Source organism: Triturus cristatus, chromosome 2_2 (genome assembly GCF_964204655.1).
Source record: "Triturus cristatus chromosome 2_2, aTriCri1.1, whole genome shotgun sequence".
NCBI classification, from domain to species: Eukaryota; Metazoa; Chordata; class Amphibia; order Caudata; family Salamandridae; genus Triturus; species Triturus cristatus.
Genome location: NC_140582.1, coordinates 820,138,681 through 820,156,061, shown reverse-complemented (window position 1 = coordinate 820,156,061; position 17,381 = coordinate 820,138,681). Strand labels below are relative to the sequence as shown.

Genomic DNA, 17,381 nt, shown 5'->3' with positions numbered 1-17,381 from the left:
ATACCAAAGGCACTCCTGGCCATTTTAGACCGTACATTCTTAAGTTCAATTGCCCAGGTGTTTTTATTTGAAAAAGTAACCCCCAAATATGAAAAGTTATCAACAACCTGGACCTTTTGACCCTCTATGAAAAAAGAGGGTTGTTTCTTTCCAATCCTATGGCCGCATTCCATAACATAGGTTTTGGATTTGTTTAAAACTAGCTTTCTGCTTTTGATAAATTGCATAAAACCATCCAACAACAATTGAAGACCGTATGGTGTACGTGAAATTAAAACCGCGTCATCCGCGTAGAGTAACACGGGAACATATTCATTATTAATTTTGGGAGCATCCACTGCCAGAGATTTAAGGAAGGATTCAATTTCATTGATAAAAAGAATGAAAAGCAATGGGGCTAGCACACAACCCTGACGAATTCCACGCCCAATCTTAAACATAGGTGTACATTCGCCTTGTGACCCAAAACGGACACAGGCTCTTAATTTAGAATATAGGCGTGCGAGAAAGAAGATAATACCCTCTGGGGCCCCCATTTCTAACAGCTTTTCCCAAAGAATGCCGTGGTCCACCAGATCAAAAGCACTACTGAGATCCGCAAAGCAAAGGTAAATAGTGCCAGTCTTTGCCAGGGTATATTTACCAACCAGCAGTTCTAAATTTAAACATTGCTCTATCGTTCCGCGACCCTTCCTAAAGCCAAACTGGCTCTCGGCTAAGATGCCATTTTCTTCGGCCCATTCCTCCAATCTCACCATGAGCACTCGGCTCATGACTTTAACAGAAGAGTCCAACAGGGAGATTGGTCGGTAATTCTTGGCTTCCCCGCGATTACCTTTCTTGAATATTGGGATTAAAATGGATTCTTCCCATGTCGGGGGCATCTTATTTCTGACAGCTGCGTTAAAAATATTAGTAAGCAGAGGCCCCCACATTTCTGGGACCAATTTATACACATCAATTGGGACCCCATCTGGGCCTTGTGCTTTCCCCCCCTTACTGTCCCGTATACTGTCTAAAACCTCTTGAACCGTAAAATTTAATGGGATATGCGGCCATTGTTTCCCTGAAATTTGCGCTCCACCATCAGGCTGGAAAATTTTAGAAAAGTGCGTAATCCAATCTGCCTGCATAACATAGGAGGTTAGTTCTGGAATTTTGTCGTCTTTAAGAAATGGGGAGTTGACAGTTTTCCAGAATAGGGAACAATTGTTCAGTTCAGCTGCCATGGACAAATTTTCCCAGGCCTCTTGCCGAAGTTCCACTTTCCTATTTTTAAGGGTTACGTTGTATCTGGCTCTTAGATCTATGACCAGTCCCTTATCTCTGGGTTTGACAGATAGAGCAGATTTCAGCTCCCTCAGGGCCGAGGTGCAAGCTGAATTAAACCAGCCCCGCGGTTGGTCCTCTTTATGTTTACGGGTACCTGTGAGTTTTAGGTTAATGGCCGCATTAATACTAATAAAATGTTCAATTGAGGAAGAAGTACATAAATTGTCTTCAAGAATCGCGGTAATATGTACCAGGGAACTGGTTATGATGGAATCAGACGTAATGTCTGCCTTATCCCCCTTCCACCTGAGTCTTGTACCATTAGGGCGCTCTGCCTCTATACTATTAATAATACGGCCCGGGAAACTAATATCATCCTTTTCCCACAACTTAGCCTTTACTACCAGGCAGTTGTGGTCACTTAATTGAATATCTATTACCTTTGGGGCCGTGAGCAAAACCTCCAGGCCTGTGGAAATGCAGATAAAATCTATTACAGAGTTCATACCCCGGCCTGAAAAGGTGGGACAAGTATCCCCTTGTGCATTTTTCTCGTTATCCATAATGTGCATATTATATGAGGCGAGGAAATTATTTAGGGCATCTTCATAATAATTGTGTTTAAAATGGAGAATCCCATCCTCGTGAGCGTCCACTAATCCGCAAACATTATCCTCAGAGAAAGGGCAGGTGGTAATATTAAAATCCCCTACCAGGAGCAAATCAAAGACTTCATTGGAGTCCTTATACAACTCTTCTAGTGCTTTGGAAAGGTCTTTGACCGGCTGATCCCTGGAGTCATTAAAACAATTATTGTAAAAATTAATTAAAAGAATGTTCCTACCTCCTTTTATTTGCAGCCATAAAATCTGGGAATAAACCCCAACTTGTACATATTTAATAACTGATAAAGGGGCTTTAACTGAAATCAAAACAAGTAGACCTCCCTTGGCTCTACCTGAAACCGAGCCAATAGCAGGAAGCTGGTATGAGTTAAAACCACTATAACCTTTGAAATCAGTACACCAAGTTTCCTGTAAACAAATAATGTCAAAGAGATCCAAGAATTCCATCCACCCCAGGCTATCTGTTTTTGATCGGATCCCAGCAATGTTCCAACTTACAATGTAACACTCAGATGAGGTGTGGGTACCTGTCCCCAAATTTATACCAAAGCTATCCTGTTGAGAAGGGGCAACATTTAAAATCTCGTCTTCTGACACAGGGTTATTCGGTATATTTCCCATTACGGCTAGGGGCAGACAGACTACAGGGATTTCCACCACCAACCCTGATAAACAAATTTTCGGGCCAATTGTCAACAAGCCTAGGTTCCCTGGAGGTTCTTCTGTAGGACCTGGGGCAGCACCCTTCTCCTGTCAATCATTTTGGTCCAATCCACTCAGGCATTGATAACGGTTAGCAGTAGCTACCTCGGTGTTTAACAGACTAAGGCCCTCGTCTCCCCTCATTATCCCTCCCCTCCGCTGCAATGGGAGGTGCTCAATATGTTGCCTATAGAAAAAGCCAAGGGGACGGAGTACGATACCCTGGTCATTACTGGGACGGGACGTGGCGCGAATCAGAGCTGTCATTGCTAGGTGAGGGTTACTAAAATTTATGATAACACAATCACCAGGAATGTTTTTGGGGGACATTCCAATCCAATTTGTTCTGGTGGTAACCAGAATCTGATCCGCCATAGCCACAGGAAAACCGCATTCACGGTTGAGCCAAGCCACAGTTTTATTCTTAAGGGAATCATGGGATTCCACAGTACAATTAGGCCCGTCCTGTCTGATAACTGGCACGTTGGTCAAAACTGCCACATAGGGTGCGCAGTCGGGTGGCAGATTAGGTTGGGGGAGGCGATTATCATTAAACCTCCCTCTTCTTGAAGACCTATTCGTGTTCCCCGGGTCATGAGTAATTATATTAGTCGGGGCACCGTTAGCTGGAGTAGCACTAGATGTATCCCCGGGGGCGCATTGTGTGGCATTACCAGCAAACTCCCGCCGATCATTACTTGGAATAATCCCTTTAGTTAACTGAGTGGGAGATATAGAACCCATGCATGTTTGACCGGTACTTTTTAAGGTTTTAGATTGTTGCACAAGTTGGCCCATTAAATCCCCGGTCTCCCCCTCCACAGCGATCGATGGGGAGCTGTTATGGGATTTAAATCCCTGTTGCACCAGTTCACCCAATCTGTTCACTTCCCTGGATACAGCCTCGAGTTTATCTAAGAGCGGTATGATAATTTTGTCTAGCTTGCTATCAATCATACCGATTAACATGTCGAGCTGAGCTGGTGCTAGTATCATTTGGGTAGGGTTATCTCCAATGTCTAGACAGGTATGCTCAGGGGAGCCGACATTAGTGACCGTGTTCTTTTTGCTTTTGCGGCCCCCCTTTTTGGGTTGAACATATCTGTTAACATGTAAACCTGATCTTAGCACTCTATGTGTTTTAGGGGGTACAGGGGTTGAAACTACAGTGACATTAGGAGACTTGCTAATATCAGAATCCATGGGCAAATCGATATCAGGCAAGGGAACCGGAGTAGACTCTGTTACACAAACACCCACCCTCGATGGGGAAACTGTAAGTACCGATGCTTGGCTGTCATCAAATGAATGTATCTCGACCGAAACTAGTTGGCTTGTAGTCTCAGGACTACGATTGCTAGTCAAACCTAGGGATAGTCTGCGTTCCTTGTTGATTTTGCCTACGACTTTGACTAAATAATTATCAAGTGTAGACACAGTTGAACGAGGGGTCCCAGTCGTTTTAGACATGCTGCCCAAAAATGAAAATCAAAATAATATAATAAAATTTCTAAAACAGTAGCAACCGTTTAAAATAGCACTTACTATGAAATGATACCACCAATATAAAAATTAAATACAAATTAAAAGTTGTTATATACCATGGTGAAATGCCTTGGAATTGAATGCTTATTAGCTAATACTATATTCCTAGGACCTTTATGTGCAGGGAACAGAGGCCAACTACACACCGCAAGAACACGTATATAACATATGCGGGCATAGGCCTAAATAGCGTAACACAACACCTCAACATCCACAACATACAGCGAGGTGTCGTTGAGCCACAACAAATTTAAAGCACCCTGATTACTTCAGTGTATTTAGCAAAGTCCAGATGTTAACAACTAAGGGGGGTAGCCCAGCCCGGCCTCTTCCGGCCCCTGACGGCCACAGACGGTCCCGCCCTTGTCCCGGGCTTCTCCCGGCGCCGACCCACGCGCGATCCCGCGACGCGGAGGGAGCTTCTGAATAAGTAGCGCCTCCGGGCGCGTAGTCCGGCGGAAGTGGGCGGGGCAAAGGGGAATGCTGGGGCTTGTGGTTCCACCCTGCTGCAGCCTCAGGTGGCGCGAGGCGGCAGGGGAACCAGGCGTCCACACGGCGTCCACACAGCGCAGGAGTCACTCGCAAGTTCCCCAGGAGCCAGGTAAAGACTGCACAGCGTCCACGCTTGCTGGCCTCGAAGCGTTAACCCCCCGCTCCACCGAGGGAGCTTCTGAATAAGTAGCGCCTCCGGGCGCGTAGTCCGGCGGAAGTGGGCGGGGCAAAGGGGAATGCTGGGGCTTGTGGTTCCACCCTGCTGCAGCCTCAGGTGGCGCGAGGCGGCAGGGGAACCAGGCGTCCACACGGCGTCCACACAGCGCAGGAGTCACTCGCAAGTTCCCCAGGAGCCAGGTAAAGACTGCACAGCGTCCACGCTTGCTGGCCTCGAAGCGTTAACCCCCCCAATGAATCACATCGCAGGCTGGGGGTTAAAAGGTCGCTTTTATTTAGCAAAATACCAAAATAATCATAATGCCAAACAATGACTTTCGATGCAAAATTACCCGCCCCCGCCACCCCTCAATGATCCCCCAAGAAAAATCCCCAAACCGATACCCCAAATAAAATTTCCCCCATATCGATCCCCCAATGAAATTTCCCCCATATCGATCCCCCAAGAGATTTTCCCCATGAATTTTTCCCCCACATAGATCCCCAATTCTCCCCCACCTGGAACCTCTACCCCAGCCCCTTATCTCTGTTTCCCTTCTGTCCTAAGCTATTCTGCCTGACCTAACCCTTCCTACCTGCCTCAATCCCGTCCCATTCTGCCTCTAAAGGGAAAAGAAGGGATGGGGGGGGGTGAGAGAGAGACCAAAACCCAGGAAACGCAAGAACCAGGAAACGTTACCGTAACTGCAACATATAAAATCTGTAATAAAATAGGGAGGGTGGGTGGGGCACAAAAAGCGAGCGCGCCTCCTGCCTACCTGCTCCTGGGCCCCCAACTGCCAATAATTAGAACGTGGCGTTTGAACGCAGCGTTCTAAAGCAGGCTCCCTGCCTGCACGCGCTCGACCCTGGGCGATACCAAGCGCCCGAAGCTGCCCGGGGGTGGACTTTCTTCGAATGCCACCCCCAAGCCCCCATCGGGCAATGAATCACATCGCAGGCCGATGGGGGTTAAAAGGTCGCTTTTATTTAGCAACATACCAAAATAATCATAATGCCAAACAATGACTTTCAATGCAAAATTACCCCGCCACCGCCACCCCTCAATGATCCCCCAAGAAAAATCCCTAAACGGATCCCCCAATGAAATTTCGCCCATATCGATCCCCCAAATAACATTTCCCCCATATCGATCCCCCAATGAAATTTCCCCCATATCGATCCCCCAAGAGATTTTCCCCATGAATTTTTCCCCCACAGTGATCCCCAATTTTCCCCCACCTGGATCCTCTACCTCAGCCCCCTTATCTCTGTTTCCCTTCTGTCCCAAGCTATTCTGCCTGACCCAACCCTTCCTACCTGCCTCAATCCCGTCCCAATCTGCCACCAGGAAAAAACCCTTGTAAAGGTGTTTTTCCAGTCCCCACAAACCCCCCCTCCCCCCGTTCCCTTTTTTTCTTTTTATTTTGAGAATCAGATATTGTGCTAAACGCATTCCTCAAATGATAGAAAATCACCATTGCAAGAATAACCAGAAATTGTTTAATATGAAATATGTTCCCCAAACAAGAAGGAAAGCCGCTACTGCAAACCTTCAACCCCACGGATGCAATCCCAAAATATAAAATAACTTATCTTTAATATTTACAATCTACAATTCATTTGCAATGAACGATAGATGTACACCATCCGCTCTGAAAAATTGAAAGTCATCTTTACTGATGTCCTCATGTGCCAACCAAGAAATGTCATTGATGAGACAAAACTGGCGTAGTTCCCTGTTAAATTTACGCCGAGCCCTGTCGATGGCAGAAAACTTCTCAGCGCCTCTCCAAACCCTCCTTGGCACCAGTGCAGTAAAAACAATTTTTGTATTAGGCCATGAAAGCACTATCTTAGCTAAATCAGCTTTCACCTCCAAAAGGAGTCCCAGGCCAGACAACTGTACTAAATCATTTTCGCCCAAATGAATTAATAACACCTTAGGTAGTGACTTTGAAGAAGCCAACTCATTTAAACTGGGCAACAGTTGACCCCATTTCATTCCCCTCTTACCAAACCATAGTATGTCCGTATCTTCAAAACTAAAGCCAAAATTTACACCATAGTGGCTCCTGTCTGCTTGTTTGGCTGCCCATCTGACGAAAGAGTGTCCTACAATCCACACATTTGCCATGGAGGTTGATGAAGGTAAGTGGTGACCTAGAAAGAGATACATATTAGCAACAGCGAAATGGATGTTTAACATTCATTAAAATCTCTAACATATTTCAAACAACAATTAGATGACCAACGGCCTAGCCTACGCAGCTCTTGTAAAGAGAAGCCCCTTCTGGCAGCCTCTGAAGCAGCTCCTATACGAAATGAATGCGTTCCAAAGTCAAACGGGTTTACCCCTAATGACAACAAAGATTTCCTCAGTACGGCCAAAAGCTGAGAAGCAGTCAGCTGAGAGCCATCCTGGTGTTGAAAAATGCAGCTGCTGTTAGGATAATGAGGAAATTCTTGAAATTTTAACCAGGCAAACCATGGGCATAGCGGACCGCTAAGTTTCCACAATACCACAGTAGCCCCCTTTCCTCTTTGATCTGTTTTGGATGACTCTAAATACATTTTTAGTGAATCTACAGACATAGAGACATTTGAATAGCTGAGACCCTGAATAAAAGGTTTACCCAAAAGTTCAGATACTCTAAAGGCACCAAAAAATAGCCATAACATGCAAAGTGTAAAGAGCGCCGCTTCAAACTTGCAAAAGCAAAGTGTAGGCAACGTTGTTATAATCCTTTCCAATAAATTTAGAGATATAGGCTTGCGCTGTACTGTACCACGTTTCTTAACCTTGGACCATCCTGACAAAATCCTTCTACCCAACTCTCCCAAAGACGGGTCATAACCCCAAAAACATTTTCCATAAAAGGATATTCCTGATAGCTTTCCTGCAATGGTAGCAGCTGTAATGCCCTTATCAATGTTGCTCAACACAAAACGGAGAATGTCATCATTGCGTAGTAAAAGGCCTGTATGATCATTGTTATGACAAGCCGCACCTGACTGTAGAAATTCCGCCCATGCCCTCCTGTACGCTAAGCGTGTGCTGATAGCCAGAGATTGCTCCATCAACATCCTAATCGTCAGTCCGCTAGCAGCCATACCTCCTGAGGAATTGGAGTCTTTTCTGCATCCGCTGTGGGTGCCAAACCACGGAATCTCCGCCACTGGGAATGAGATAACGCATCAGCTATAGTATTGTCCATTCCAGGAATATGCTTCACTCTAAAAGTTATATTCAACAACAAGCAACTCAGCATGAAATTCTGCAATAACTGAAGCAGGCGTTTGTCCCTTGCTTTCTGACCACTGACCAGATCGACCACGGTCCTGTTATCGACATGAAAGAGAACAGATTTGTGAGCTAGAAACTTACCCCAGACTGACAGTGCTACTATCAAGGGAAACAATTCAAAAAACGCGATACTGCGCTTCTCAATAATCCAGTGCAGAGGCCACTGTTCAGCACACCATTTTCCATCCCAGAAAAGTCCAAAACCGTTAGATCCTGAAGCATCGGAAAATATCTGTATAGACCATAAAAATTGGTCGTCCATGGATCTAATAGGAACACCATTAAAACTGTCCAGGAAAATCAACCAGACCTCAAAGTCTGCTCTCATGTGAAGAGATACCCTGACCCTATGATGAGGTAATGACACACCCGCCATAGCAAAACCCAACCTCCTACAGAATGATCTCCCGGCTTTTACTACTCTGAAGGCAAAATTCAAATGACCCAACAACCGTTGCATCTCAGATAGAGTCAGTTTTTGCGCCGCCTTAGCATAATTGAGCAACTGTACAATTTCTTGCCTCTTGTCTTGTGGTAACCTAGCTTCCATCTTTTCAGTATCAATTTCTATGCCTAGAAATATTAGACAAGTCTCTGGTCCCTCTGTTTTTTCTGCCGCCAAAGGAACACCTAATTCCTGCATCACAGATTGGAAAAATTGGAGGGCCTTGCCACATGAACGAGAGCCCTTTTCACCCACAAAAAGAAAATCATCCAATTAATGCGACACTTCCATGTAGCCGGACCTGAATGAAAAAAGCCATTGTAGGAAAGAACTGAAATCTTCAAAAAGTTGGCAGGAAACTGCACATCCCATAGGTAACACTTTGTCAACAAGGAATTGACCTTGAAAATGAATACCTAGCAACTCAAAATCTTGAGGATGCACTGGAAGCAATCTGAAAGCTGACTTAATATCACACTTTGCCAACTCCGCTCCTGAGCCGGCCTTTTCAACTAAATCCAGAGCTACGTCCACAGAAGAAAACTGCACTACAGTATCCTCTTTAGCTATAAAATCATTTGCTGACAGTCCTTGAGGCCAAGACAAATGTTGAATCATACGGAATTCTACCTCCGTTTTCTTGGAAACCACTACTAAATGAGAAACAATAAGATTGGGAAGGGGTCAGGAAAAGAAGGGGCCGGCTATTTTACCTTCAGCAATTTCAGAGTCTAATTTGTTAGCAATAACTTGAGGAAACTGCTTTGCAGATTTTAAATTTTGCGCAAACCTACGTTGCCTAGGACCTTGATAACCGAGTTTGAAACCTTCCTTAAACCCCCAATCTAACTTTAAAGCTTTCTCCCTGAGAGGGTAAAATTTTAGCCACTTTCATAAGTTGGGAATGTCAATTGGCGTAACCGCCTTTGAAAGGAGGCTGGACAGGGACGCCTCTCCCTCTGCCCTGACCTGTATAGAAGCTGGAGTTTTGTTCACTAAAACATTGCAACACGGCATGCTTACCGCCGCACTTTGAACATTCGTGCCTATATTTGCATGGATACTTTTGACAGAAACCCCTGTTGAAATTCCAGCACGCCCCCGTGGTGAAAGCTGCGTTCTTAGCCCATGACCCCACCCCTCCCAGAGTGGGTCTATTAAGAAAGGGCTGTGGGGTAATCGCCAAAGCGCTTGCTGTATGTAATGCAGGAGGAGGCCTTTGGGGATACATCCACTGGACCCACAACTCGTTATCTACCTCAACCTAGGGTTTTTCTGGAATTAACACTAAACTAGCTCGAAACTCCTCATCATAGTGTAACCATGCGAAGCCCCCAAATTCTGCATGCGCCTTTCTAATAGTATCCAAATATTTTAAAAGAGAGACCGAACGGCCCGGAAACTTTTCACAGTAAACGCTTGCGAAAATTAAAAAGGCAGAGGTCCAGGAATCAATATTAGTGGGAACCCTGGGTCTTCTCGCTAGCTCCCATGCCTCCTCCTTCGAACCCTCTTTAGATTGAAGCTCCCGATGTAGTAGTTTAAAAACGTCTACAAACTCCCCGCTCCAAATCTTTTCTTTAGTATGTTTAGTTAAATGTGACCCCAGGGGCATGGACAACCCCATATAAGGCAACCTCTTTAAACCTGTACCTTTGACTTTGGTATCCTTTTCTTCTTGCGAAATTGAAACATGTACCTTAGCTGCAACCGTATCTGCTTTAGGGGATACCTGTCCCTGTGAACTCGCATATTTACAATGACAACAGACCTTATCACCTGTGACTGACTCAGGAACTGCTAGTTCCCTAAGTTTTTTAACGTTAAATAAAGAACAAGCATCACCAACTTGCCCACCTGTTTGAAGGGGCTTGTCCAAAGCTGCGCGCTTCCTCGTCTGGATTCCTTCCGAGGCCTTGGGAAAACGATCTAGCCGCTTCCAGTTCCTCTCGGATTCTTGTGTCTGTAAAAGATCAGCTCGAGAAAACTGATTAACAAGCCCCCCCTGTTTGGAAGGAAAACAGTCATTAGAAAGGTTCTCTTGATGGGGGATTGCACCCTCCTTCAGGTCAGATAAGTCGTTATCATCATTGTCATAATAGCTCTGTGCGACACCACTACCTGAAGGCCTAGCCCCAACCCCAACACCACAATCGAAAACCCTCCAGTTCACTGCTTTTTTAAAACTGTGGAAGCCTATAATCAGGTAAGGAATTTGGAAAAATCCCTTTAACAGCTTTTTCTTGCGTGGAAAAAGGCGAGCAAGACGCATGACACTTGCTCAATGGCTGTCCGCTGCACCCGCTGCCCTTGCGCAGGCTTGTAGAAATGTCGGCCTGCAAGCCGCTACTACTTGCAGACTGAGGGGGTCCTTGAAAATTTTCAGGCACCGCGTGAAAAGGTGAGCAAGACGCTGGAAACTCGCCGCACCTGATGCCCTTCTGCAATCTGGACGCAGAGTTGGCATGCGAGTCGCTATTACTCACAGACAGTTGAGGTTCAGGCACCGCAGGACTGCCTTTATTTCCCGCCCCCACCCAAACCCATCCCCCTGCGGCAGGCGGCTCACTCGCTGACCTAAAACGGCTAACGTCTGCTCCGCCAACAACAGACACAGACAAAAAATCCTTATTTAATTCCCTGACCGGAAAATCCAAAGAAGGCAAATCCGAAGACACTCCAGTAGCCATATTCTCTTCAGCCCTTACAATGGGAACAATTGGCAAACTTGAACACTTCGCTGACAAATTAATGGTATCTGAAGACATAACAGGAGTAAGAAACCGGTCACCAGAAACAGAATTACCAACTGTTGAATATAACATTTTCTTATTAAAAATAGGAATATCGCGTTTTACAGGCGATTTACCAGAAAACATGTTTTCCCCATTGCCAGAATCGCAAAACTGTGCTTCGCCACTAGATGGCGCCAATGCCTCATTACTAACAGTTTCCACAACTTCAGAAACCTTGGATATCCCTTTAAGAAAAGCATGTTTCCTTGCCCCTCTACCCCTCACTGAGCGTGTGCGAGCCCCCCCCCTGCTTTTCATCACAACAGTAGGAGCTGACTGCTGAAAAGAGGTAAGAAGGGGAGCCTCCCTAGATAATTTCTTCAAAGACTTTGAATTCTCCACAGAAAAAACTTCAGGGGAGCTGTCCGATAATGTGCAGGCAATAACTGCAGCAGACACACCCTCAGAGGAAGCCCTCTTCTTAAGGGTTAACCCAGTCCAAGCCTGATTCAGTACACCAGGGGCCAATAAATCCTCCCTCCCTGCCTGGCACAATGTTCTAAGCGCTTCCCTGACTCTCTCTGCAGCTTCAGCCATCGTAAAAGGCTAATTAACAGCCTGCCAGAGCCCCAATAAATCAAACAAGAGGCACAAAACGTGAGCGCGCCTCCTGCCTACCTGCTCCTCCCCAACTGCCAATAATTAGAACGCGGCGTTTGAACGCAGCGTTCTAAAGCAGGCTCCCTGCCTGCACGCGCTCGGCCCTGGGCGATACCAAACGCCCGAAGCTGCCCGGGGGTGGACGTTCTTCGAATGCCACCCCCAAGCCCCCATTTCCTGGCTCCTTACAGGTGGGCTCCCGATAATACACTTCCGTTTTTTTTTGTTGAGGAGCACCAGCCGACTGCAGTTTACGTACGTTGTAGATTTGTAAGTGTCCCTGCTGGGGACTACTTGTTTAAAATTGGTACTTGTGCGCCATGCTTTATGTTTTAGCATGGCGCCACTCTCATCTTTTTTTGCACTCGTATTAAAGGCTCAGGTGCTCCATGCTTCATATTTACCCCGGCGCCTACTTTTATTTTTGTCATGCGCTGTCCAGAGAACCAGATCGGGCTGGTCTTCGCCAATCCTCTGCAGAACCAAAATGTGTGTGTTTTTTAAGCAGATTTATATAGCGCGAAGTAGGCATAGTTTTGTTTTGCCAGGCGTGGCTCGCCCACCTCAATATTGAATTGCAGCTCTTTGTCCCATAATTTGCTTCAACATTACCTTCGCCTTACTACTATCAGCCATGCAGTACATCAATTTGAGGAAGGTGCTTGCGCACCTCCGGTGTACTAGATCAGAAAAATGACCACACATGCATTCACAAGGGTGCATTGTCATGTTTAGTTCAGCCTTTTTGTTTAAGTTTATTGTGTCCCGACGTTTCTAACACCGATCTGTCCTCTGTCCGTTCAGACACTGATGGTTTTAGAAACCAACACTTAAGCTTAACATAACACCGTACATTGAATTTTTAAGTCACAAATGTGTTCGCTTGTTGATCGGTGACACCTTTAACGACTGCCTCTATTGTGTTACAAATATAGATTATATATGCGGCACTAACATAAAAAACGGACAAGTATAGCAAACGTAACAGCGGTGTCAGCACCGCAGTTTGAGGTCAGCGAGGCGCAGCAAATGACCCGCTGTACAGGTGTACGCTGCGGGCAGAGCCGGGGCTGCTGGGCACGGTGGGACCCTCCTCCCCCTGAGCAGCTCCCACCGGTACATGCTAGTATCATCGCAGCAGACCCTCTAGGTAAAGGGAGGGAGCCCCTAAACCCTGCAGAAATGGAAAATGATTTGAAAGTGAAGCTGATGGCGGAGCGCGAGCGGGTAGCAAGCTTAAAACTATCTAAAGGACTCTCTTTTACAAGTATCATAAAGCCCTGATAATATATATGTGCTAGTGACGTAATGTTTCAGGCACACGCTCTCTTAACCATATAAAATTACTAGGGCTGGTATACAATACACCAGCATGTTTAGCAAGCAGATGACTAACCGTGCCCCAACCCTTCAGAGGCATTTGTAACTTTTCCTGTTTACTGCAGATGATAACAAGTCTCTGTTTAACAGCTGCGCTCCAGTGAGTGAGTTGGCGACCCAGCTTTTATAGACAGTGATCCCCACTTGACCTCATTGTGTGAAGATCACATTCCAAGCCTGCAACTCACTTGCAGTAATAACATATTAAAATGGAGTGCCGAGTCGCTGCACTATTATGTGCTATTAAATAAAACTGTCCCTCTGATGAAAAATGCAAACAGCTTTGTGTGAAAGCCGCAACTTGTCCATAGACACCCCTGCCCCCATGTTTCTTTCTCTCCTTGGCCTACCTGCACTGTCAATAGTAATCTCCTTCCCTGCGGATTAACTGCGAGACTTTAAGCGGAGGTTTCTTTCATTTCACTTTCACAAAGCACCTGATTAAATTCTACCCCTACAAGCGCTTTACCTTTTCTTTGGCGCTGCATCTCCCTTTTACTTTCCATCAATAGTGTCAAGTCACAACAATCCGTGAGCCCCGCAATAACCATGGTGTTCCTGCTTACATTTCACATGCTTTACTTCAACTTGCATTCCCTACCAGTGGTTTTCTTTTTAGAATCTTAATACTTTGTTTTTCTTTACAGGCAGCATTGTTAGTCTTATCTCCTCTCCCTCATAACCTATTTCCTATTTATTCGTTCTCCAGCGCCGCAAGGTCATACCAATGGTAATAGCTCTATGCAAATTTGATCACTCCACTGCGAACCCCCTAAAAACCTAAAAGTAAAACACATTGTCATTTTCAACGCCAATAGCTCTAACAAATGCGAGACCGATTGCATTGCAAATGCTTGTATTGTTTTTGAAGTTTTATATAGTGCAAACTAGACCGGAAGGTATCGGAGCGCTTTACATGAGCACTAGTTGAATACAGAGGGGCACGTTCATTTTGGTTAGCAAGGGGAGGGTGATTAAGTGATTTGCCCAGAATCACAGGATATTGAGGGGTCCCTGCCAAGGCTCGAACCCGATTCCCCAGCTCCGAGGTCCAGGCCGTCAGGCCACAAAAATAGAATGTATCCTATAGCAGACATTAGGGATGCCTAAAACCTGCAGTCAAAGTCACGCGTCCCTGCACTTTCGGTACCGTAAATGGTTTAGAATAGTTTTAGAAAAAGTAGGAAAAAAGATCTAAAAAAATGTACAGAAAAAACTAAAATGCATGAAGGTTTTTTCAGACAGTCCATCACATGGGCAAATCGATGAGGAACTACCCAAAGTGCCTTGAGCCTCCGAAAAACACCAAAAGTTGCCACATCCTGCCTGCACTGAAACAGAAGAGAAGTGATCTCTCCCAGAGTGTAAGTACTAAAGTTAAATACATCACCAGCTCAACAGGTTCATAAAAACATAATGTCAATGCTAAAAGAACTTTTTCTAGATTCGATGTGCAGTATCTAAAGTGACAAATTTCTTGAAAATAGAGCTTAACCTCCTGCTTGTCATTTTTAGTAAAGGTGGAGGGTGAATCGAACATATTGGACAAAATTACTTAAAAGTCTTGAAATCGACCGTCCAATATTATGTCCTTATTCAAACTGGCCTCGCTATTGGCTCATATACTGATCCAAAGCTGAAGTGGGGCCATCTTCACTTTATCAGAAATATACTGAAAGGCTTAACTCTGAATGAATAACAAAATGGGAACTTGTAGGGAGGAGACAGAGGAGCCGTCTACATAATAGTTTTTTCTCTGTCTGTAAAAAAGTAACATTATAACCCCAAACCCCTGCTCCGTACAGAGCTACAGTGACAAATTAAGAATTTATTTATATATATATATATATATATATATATATATATATATATATATATATATATATATATATATATATATATATATATATATATTGGGTGGGGAGCGATGGTCCCCCTGCCTGCGATCTGGAAGAGAATGCATATTGCTCCAGTCGACTTACTGAGCTTCATGCGTGAATTGCTAACCTGTCGCTGCCAGGAGCCTGCAAAGTCAACACCCAGGTAACAGACGTTGCTAACACTACTTAGGGATTGCCTACTGACCAATAGTTTAGAAACATTCTTCCTTCCTGGGTCACAAGCCATGATGTTAGACTTACCAAAATTGGTGATTAAGTCTAATTTACTCAAGTAATGTCACAAAGGACTCTATCAATGTGCGAAGTGCTCTCGGGGTCCGTGACATAAGTAGTATGTCATCTGCATAGAGTAGCACTTGAACTGGTGAATTTCCTATCCTTGGGATATCAGTGGCAGCAGTAGCCAAAAAAGAACTCAGATTGTTAATGTAGATGATAAACAACAGAGGGGCCAAAATGCAACCCTGATGCATTTCTCTAGCTAAGTGGAAGATGTCTGACATTTTTTATGCTGAACCAAATCGGACTTTTGCAGGTAGGTTCTTGATGGAGCAGGAAGAGCAAAACTTTGAATACCTCCTCTATTTTGCATGAAAATCTAACTATATAACCTACTGATTATATTTTACTAACGGAGTGCAGTGTGAGACTAAATCATCCATTTGCATACACCAATTATACCTTTGGAAACTGCTATTTGCTTGGCAAAATAACACTAATAACTAAAATCTGTACGCATATTAATAGTAGTACATGTGATAATAGGAAATTGCATGATTTATGTTGCTTTTGTGACGTTTGCATTCTCGTGGAGGACCGTAAAGGTAAATATATTGCTCTAAATGTCGCTATATGCTAGGAAAATACTAATACATAAAGGGATTAGTGAGGGATTAACATTAGAATCTTCATTTCTTTGTATTAATTATTCTTTTGTGTTTGTTTTGATTAGGTTGTCATTCGGGCCTACCTAAATTTGGTGTTCAAAATGGAGTTCAGAAGTGGCCAACGTCTCGGGAGCGCGATGTGTACTGCGCAGACTCGGATGGCTCCGTGAACTTCCTGACAACCTTAGCTCACCATGTCCCTGGTCAAGGATAGGATTTTGGTGGACTGCCAAACTTCAGTCAGTAAAAACTGGTCTAAATGAACAATTGGATCATACAAGCAAACCTTAAACATTGTTGCATAAGGACAAACATGTGCTACGGAAATGAACCAGCAAAATCCATGATAACCTCATAGAATAAAAATCGGACGTTTTCCAAACAACCAATCACAGCTCTTCGTCGCCTAAAAATGTTTCATGTTATCCCGAAATTTATTATAAAGAGTAGTAGAATAGGGAGGGGTTTCTGTTGTTGTTCTCTTCATTTTCCTGCTATGCGGTCTGGCATTCGGCCGTTTGGATGACTGCACACCCCTATCGACCCCACAGGCGATGACAGATGCTTGCATGATGTCTGGTCCTTTGAAGATCTTTGGGACAGTAACGTGCTGAGCAAAGAACTTTCGGACTTTGAGCTTTGGCCTGCTTATTTTGGACAATTAACGGCTAAATTCGGTCATGCAGAGCCAAATGAATTAGAGAAAATCCAGATAGCAAGAATAGGTAAATATAATGTCATGCGAAATGAACAAAACTCTAAATTTTAGTTGAATGAAAATGCTAATATTAATTGCAAATAATATTTAGATAAATAATCATTTGATTAACAGAAATTACGAGTTTGTGGTTCTTCGATGAAAGAGAAAAAGATTCTGAGTCTTAGAATGTGTTTTAGCTGGTTCTAAATCACCATCAACCAATCCAACTAATTGGTCCATTGACCAAGTGGGTGGAGTGCCTTGATGTTTAGGATTAGGAATCTATAGGTGGCAAATGCTAATGTATATTCTGTAAAATAACTTTTCTTTCCTATAGGTTATAAGGTACTCGCCCACATGTCCAGCGCTTGAATTATTCATCCCTCCTGTGTGCAGACTTGTGAATTAAGACGTGTGAGTGTTGGTGTTATGGGCCCCACCAATGACTGTGTGTGTGTGAGTGAGTTAGTGTGACGACGGGTCTGCGACGCAGGGAGGATAGTTGTAAAAATGTGCCCTTTCTCTCCGGGCTCTCGCTGGATCAGTTTTTCTGGTAGCAGAATGATGGTTTTA

General features: G+C 44.5%; 1 protein-coding gene across 3 annotated transcripts in view; it reads left to right on the top strand.

The window, feature by feature from the left end:
• The window catches only part of LOC146862832 (uncharacterized), a 154,569-nt gene extending 137,647 nt beyond the window's left edge, over nucleotides 1-16,922 (top strand). For 2 of the 3 annotated variants that reach the window (XR_014978188.1, XR_014978184.1), the window contains one exon: nucleotides 16,174-16,922. The gene's annotated coding sequence lies outside the window, so the exon portion shown is untranslated. Of the gene's footprint in view, nucleotides 1-14,561; nucleotides 14,685-16,173 lie in introns of all 3 variants that reach the window. The other variant, XR_014978183.1, reaches the window with a different exon arrangement.
• The last annotated feature ends 459 nt before the right edge of the window (nucleotides 16,923-17,381 follow it).